Below are 6,887 nucleotides of genomic sequence, written 5' to 3'. Positions count from 1 at the left end.
CTAAAGCCAATTTTTATTTATGATTATTCTAGCTATATATGTTATCTAGATAAAAGGACATAAATTTAGTTCCATATAGTTTTGTGGTGGGAACTAGACTCCTAATTTTCATTATTTTTCAGCAACTAAAAAATTATCTATAAAAATTAGGAAAATACATCAATTCTTATTTCAAATAATTATTAAAAATTATAATTTGAAACTTCTTCCATTTCTACACATTTCATTGATTTACTTCATTTTCAAATTCTAAATAACAACACTAGTATTATGTCACTGAAGTTGAATAGTTATACTTTTGTTAGCCTTTTCCTTTACAAAAGGGTGACATAAGTTTATGCTTTTACCAAATTACATTATAAAATTATAAAATGTCTACATGCCACTTTTCCTAGAAATAATACTCAATTCAACCTCATGACTTAAAAAAAAATATAAATAAACTTATGAAATCTTTTGTACACTAAATCACCTTCCAAATAATCTTTGGAGCAAAATGATACATATCCACTCCATACTAAATAGAAAAATAGCATATTGTCTATATGCCAAATCATTTCTATAAAAAATATTAATGTAGAAGCAATCCTCTCTTCAAGTTTCATTTTCTTTATTCACTTTTGGTAGACTTGTTTGTTGGATACTTGAATTTTGGGTCAATGTAGCGATAGGAAGAATGAAAAACTATGGTGGGTACAAAATTCATGTCATTGCGGCCACATGAAGTCAAATAAATAGAATGTTGAATGTTAAATAGTCTATTTTGTTGTTTGTAACTTTTGGAAGTTATTAAACAATTTTTTCGATGACCACCTCAGTAGATATAAAGGAATTTTGTTAGATTTGTAAAGGAGGCCAATGATAGAATATAGATCTCATACCAATTAGAAGATAATGTGTTCAAAAGGTTGATTAGAGGAAGGATGACCATGAAGTCTTTACAGAGATCAAAACATGACCTTAACTTGTTCCCAAAGAAATCTTTGGAATATGGAAATACATTAAAGAAATGGAATAATTTTTCCAACAACATGCTTTGGAGCTGTAATCTACTCCGGTTTATGTATTCTTTCGTCAATATAGGGCATGTAAAGCAATGCTTTGGAGCTGTAATTTACTCCTACTCAGGAACATGGGGTATTAGTCATAATTATGCCTTTCTCTTTTTGACTGTATGTCTGCCTTCAATTCCTCTTTTAGCAGAGGCTATTTATTCTTATGTCCGGTTTTTCCTATTACCCAGCATAAGAATAACTTTCCAATCTGCTTATACGGTATTCTGATTGATGGATGTGGGATTATGCAATGATATAATAAGAAACTGGATTAGTGGATTAGTGAGTGTTTAAGGGAGAAATTTGAAAACCAAAAATTGCCATGGCAACTGAGAGTGGAGTGATGAATGGCCAGGTGTACGATGCTGCAATACATCGTGGAAGAAGAATTGAGAGTTCCCAACTCAAAGCAGCTCTCAATTGTGTTACACCAGGAAGTAGAAATACTCCCCTGCATTTGGCCTCTAGTGTAGGAAATCTCAAATTCATTCAACAATTCCTCCAACTCAATCCTCCCCTTTTGAAGGCTACCAATGCCCAAGGAAATACTGCATTGCATTTGGCTGCTCAGGGAGGTTTCTCCAAAGTTGTGGAGATTCTACTCAAGTCAAAAGAAAGTGGTGTGGATGTCTGCAACAAGCATAACGAGACAGCTCTGTTCAAAGCTTGTGAAAGTGGTGATTTAGTCACAGTGAAGTTGCTACTGATAGCATATCCCCCATGTCTACGCCAAAGGACAGTGGACGACCGAACCTGTTTGAATGTCATAGTAAACAAGGGAGATTCAGGTACTCTGTTTTTTTCTTCTGCTTAGTCTCATCTGATAAATCTTATGCAAAACTGTGTAGCTACGATTGTAAATACAATGCTATTCACCTCTATAGTTTGTATTCTTTCTTTGGGATGTGGGTGATTGCATTTCGTTCATTAAACTTTTTGATGGATCTGTCAGGATCGAATAACCATTGAGTAGTTATTCCTCTTGATAATGGACCCATCTTGGATTCAGATAATTTGTTTTCCAACTTTATCATTAATATAGTGTTAGTTAAGGATTCATTTTATAGAGAAAAATCTCACTACGCCATTGTTTTGGACAGATCTGTTGAAGCATATACTAGACTTACCAGAAGCAAAAGAACTGATCCAAGAAAAGTACAAAGATGGCGACACAGTTTTGCACATAGCTGTTGGGAGAAACTACATGCATATTATTAGGCAGTTAATAAATTTCGATGCACAACTTTGTTATAGTGTTAATGATAACCGAGAAACACCGCTTTGTATGGCAGCGAAATTGGGGCATCTGGAAGCAGTCAGAGAGTTGATTAAGTGGAAGCCAGAGGCTGTTGAAATACCAACAAAGTGTGGAATGAACATTCTACACTCTCCTGCCCAGGTTAATCAAGTTCGAATAGTTGATTACTTGAATAAAACGGTAGGCTTGTAAGAGTTAGTCAACCAGCGAACAAGACTAAGCAATTGTCTGGAAGATGGTGAAGAAGAAGATCCTTGTTCGTGTACAGAGTCAGTGCACAAGGGAGGAGACACACCTCTGCATATTGCTGCAAGGAACAAAAACTTCCATGTAAGTTTCTTTTCATCCCAATCTTTTCTTGTTTTGGGACTGACGTCATTTCATTCTTATTCCCAATTTTATGAATTGTGAAACTTCAATATCATTATTTTCTTTTACTCTTGATTGTTGTAGATGGTGACTTCCCTGCTGCATATAAAAGGCATAAACAAGCAAGCCCTTAACGAGGAAGGCTTAACAGCCCTCGACATTGCAAGAGAAGGTACAGAGTACCATGAGTCTCACAATATAATTGCAGTGTTGGCTGATTATCCATCCAAGCACAAGCCTTTCCTGTACAGCGCCCCAAAGATGAGCGCACAAAAGTACGAGAATGCCATAAGCATGGTGAACAAAACATATGATGATAGGCGCAACTCAGAATTAGTAGTTGCAGTGTTGTTAGCCACAATGTCATTTACAGCAGTTTTCACCATACCAGGCGGTTTTGAGACAGAGGTAAACAAAGGAAAACCAGAGAAAATGTTGGGCTCGCCTATTCTGATAGGATTCGATTCCTTTAAGCTGTTTCTCATTTTCGATTGCCTGGCCTTTTTTCTGTCCCTGTTTGTGGTGCTGATTTGGCAGATGAGTACACCTATCACAACGGGAGATAAGGTGTAGTTCCTATGTGTCACTAATCTATTGGTTTGTGCCACCTTTGCATTTACTGCGTATGGTTTCATGGCTGCCGTGTATACAATGCTTGCCCACAAGGTTAACACGCTGGCTTGGGGTGTGCTCGGGGCGTGTGCTCTCATCTGCTGCTCTGGTAATTTTGCTTTTTTCTACTTGGCTACGAAGTTTTTGGTGAAGATGGCGAGATTTAACCAGCTACGTGGTGTGCATCCATTTGTTCCTGACCGTGCGGTGGAGTATGTGTGGATTAAACTAGAAAGCTGGGGGCCTTTGGATTTGATGCGCTGGTGCAAAACAAAGAGTCTCGCTCTGATTTATGGAGACCCACTAATGAAGAATGGTTATGGTGAAAGTGTTTAGATTCATCTCCTCATTCATGCCGGTTTTACAAGTTTTCCCAATTTTCTTCTGGTTCTGCAGACTATATTTCTTGAAGAGTTTGCTGTATATTAAATGGACCGCAGTTGTGGATAGAATAGAGATTGAAATATATTTGCATCCTCTCTTGCCTGTTGGTAATGGTATAATGACTATTTTGTTTTCAAGAATGCTTTTTCATATTTTTATATTATTTTAGTAGTGTGTTTGTGATCTTGTTAACAAAGGAGACCAATGGACATGCATACGAGGCACTAGGGAAAATCTTATATAAATTTAGGTTCTTTTCTATTCTTATTGATATTTGGTTGTTTGTTAGAAGAAATGTAATAGCTAAGCTAATAGTAAAATATGTGTTTACAAATATAATTATAAATATAAATAAATATAATGTATAATATAAGTTAGAGCATTTTAAATACGTGTATTTCAAATAATCAAATGATTTATAATAAGCAATATTTTATAAAATTTTCAAGTTAAGGCTATAATTTTTTTCTTGGCATATGCTTTTTTAAGGGATTGATCTCACATCTCTCACAAATTCTTTCGAAGAATTTGATATGTTTTTAAGATGGAGATTGTGTTCAACATAGGAAAAGATATAAATTCAACTTTGTTTCTAATTGTTGTGTGAAGTTTTCATGTTTCACTTTGTTCTAATGTTTTACTATACACCCAAATGCAAGATTATAAATTTAGACTTGAGGTGACACACTTACCAGTGCTTGTTGACAACTAGGATAATGCCTCTCACACTATTACCAAAGTTTCTCTATCTCTCACATTGTTTTAGGGATACTCCTCTTCTTCTATGGACCATCATGGATGTAGCGTATTCGCTTGAGGCAATTAATTGAAATAACCACTCATAAATGTGAGGCCTCACCCGATCTGTCATACTACCAATGAGATAATTGTATTATAGTGGTTTTAATCCTATGTATTGATACACTTTTGAGATTGTAGGGTTATGCTATTTTGATATCTACATTTTGATGATCCGCAGTTACTTCTGTATATTATGACCTAATTGATGCATTTAATGATTCTATTCATGTTTTAAGCTATTGACATTTCTTTAATAGAAATTGAATGGTAGAAATACTTGTAATGTAAGAATGTAATGTTTAAAGTGGAAATTAAAGTTAAAAGATAAATTTTGTTATGCATTTAGACCTAACCCGCATACCTAGGGATTCAATAGTTGTGGATTCAACATCTTGTCGCAATGATAAAAATAGACTATGAAGCTATTTAGAATATTGAATTGACCATGTAATGATAAGTAAAGTTTGATGTTATAGTATTTTGAGCATTTTACATGGAAATTATTAGAAAAAGTAATTTGACTAAAAGGAATGAAGTATGGAACTCAAATGTCGAATGTGATATGTAAATTTTGATATTTTAATATTTTAAAGGTTATATTTGAAATGATTAAGAAAGGAAAGTTAATTTGAGATGATGAAATATATGCAAGTCTTATATTGAATGAGATAATGATTATTTCACTTATGTACTTATTGTTTACATAATTTTCTTGGACTACTGATGCTTGAGTTTAGTGTGCAGGAATTTGACCATGGGTTTAAAGGGGAATTAAGGCTCAAACTACTACAAACATGACATAGCCAAGGTTGAATCAGTGGAAAAGATTCAAACCTCATTGTAATGTCTTTTATTTCGTATATGTGAGTTTTATTGTGTGTGTAGTAGCCTAGTTCATGCATTATTGTAAACAAGTCTTTTTAATGTAATGTGATATTTTTGTGTGTGTCACTTGACACTTGTGTTGTCCATGTGGAGATGCCATGTCATTCAGGGTTTGTCAAGAAGTAACCTAACCTAAACCTAACCCAAATGAAGAAACCAAGTTAACTTCACATAGAAAAATGCCATGAGGAGTCTCAATCAAAGGAAATTCGAATTTGGAATTGGCTAGGGTTTTTAGGGGTCATTAGGTGGTCCCAAAGTGTCTTTTATGTGAGAATAAGTTATCCATATGATAGTACAACAAGTTAGGGGCCTAATTTTGATCATGTGAGTGCCTAGAAAGCCTAGAGGGCCCTTTTACCCATGCATTCTTCCATCAATTCGAATTTGGAGTTGTCATATCTATCTTCTCTCATGTTTTCCACTAAGTCAAAAATAGAAAAGTTAGAGGAGACAAGTTTTTAAGAAGTAGTGGCTTAGTGTTTTTGCCAAAATAAGTTAGCAGGAAGGCTTTATTAGAGGGTCTTGGCCAAACTAGTGGGGTGTCTACCCACTCTCTAATTTTAGAGATTGATAGGTTTTGGAGGGAGATTAAGGGAGCTCTACTACAACTATCCTTACCCTATCTTGGACCAAGGTTGGCATCTCAAACTTGCTTACTTTCCACTTCTTTCTTTTGGCATGGTTAAGCAAATCTGCAACTGTGGAGTTAATCAATGGAGTATGCTTTGCATTGTCAATCTTGTGTTATGAGTTGTCATTGTGTTGGGAAGAAGTGAATGTGTTTTGTGCTTTTGGAGATCCTTTCTTGGTTTTGTTTTTTTGTTCTTCATTTGTTTGGTTGTTGGTTCTTGTTGAATGTGAGTGTTGATTGTGATTATGGGTGTGAAGGCTTCACTCACCCTTGGGAGGGCAGAGAAGCCTTGGGTGAAGGGCACAAGTTGGGCTTGACATTGCAGGTGAGAAAGAAAATTTTGTCTTTACCTCATGGTGAGGTTGTTATTATCATGGAGCATGGGCTCCATCATGGCCATGAATCTTGTTGTTTGGGAGGTACAAGGAGGTTTGGTGGATGGGGAGAAGATGGTTGTTTTGAAGGCCTTGAGAGGCAATGCAGTGGCAATATGTTTTGGTGGCCTTGAGAGGCAAAATGCATTGGCAATATGATACTTATGATGTTAGAATTTCTCCTCCTTGAAGAGCCCACCTTCACCCAACGTTTTATGATTCCAATGGTGAATCATTGTGCAAGCCATGGAATGGTGTTGATTGTGTTTTGTGTTGTGTCTTCATGCAAAACTTTGTGATGTATGTGTGATACCCATTTTGAGCCTTGTTCCCCTAGCGCGGGGGTGGCCTCTTTGAGGCCTATGGTTGGGTGGAAAGCACCCATGGTCCTTGTTGTTTGATGTGATGCAATTGCAGGTTCTTAGAGAAAGATCTTGGAGACTTGGAGTCCTTGTTATCTTCCATGTGCATAGGAAGAGAAGGAAACATTGCATTGAGATGAGATAGAGAGAAAA

General features: G+C 35.9%; 1 pseudogene across 1 annotated transcript; it reads left to right on the top strand.

The window, feature by feature from the left end:
* Positions 1-1,317: 1,317 nt before the first annotated feature.
* LOC149546408 (uncharacterized) lies at positions 1,318-3,818 on the top strand (annotated as a pseudogene). The gene is made up of 3 exons (XR_016353709.1): positions 1,318-1,843; positions 2,156-2,643; positions 2,767-3,818. The product of XR_016353709.1 is annotated as an uncharacterized LOC149546408 (transcript).
* Positions 3,819-6,887: the final 3,069 nt, after the last annotated feature.

This window comes from Cupressus sempervirens, chromosome 7 (assembly GCF_028749045.1).
Source record: "Cupressus sempervirens isolate cs-2001-9-10 chromosome 7, ASM2874904v1, whole genome shotgun sequence".
Classification (NCBI taxonomy): domain Eukaryota; kingdom Viridiplantae; phylum Streptophyta; class Pinopsida; order Cupressales; family Cupressaceae; genus Cupressus; species Cupressus sempervirens.
Note: the sequence above shows the minus strand (reverse complement) of the source record. Positions and strands in the feature narration are given on the sequence as shown.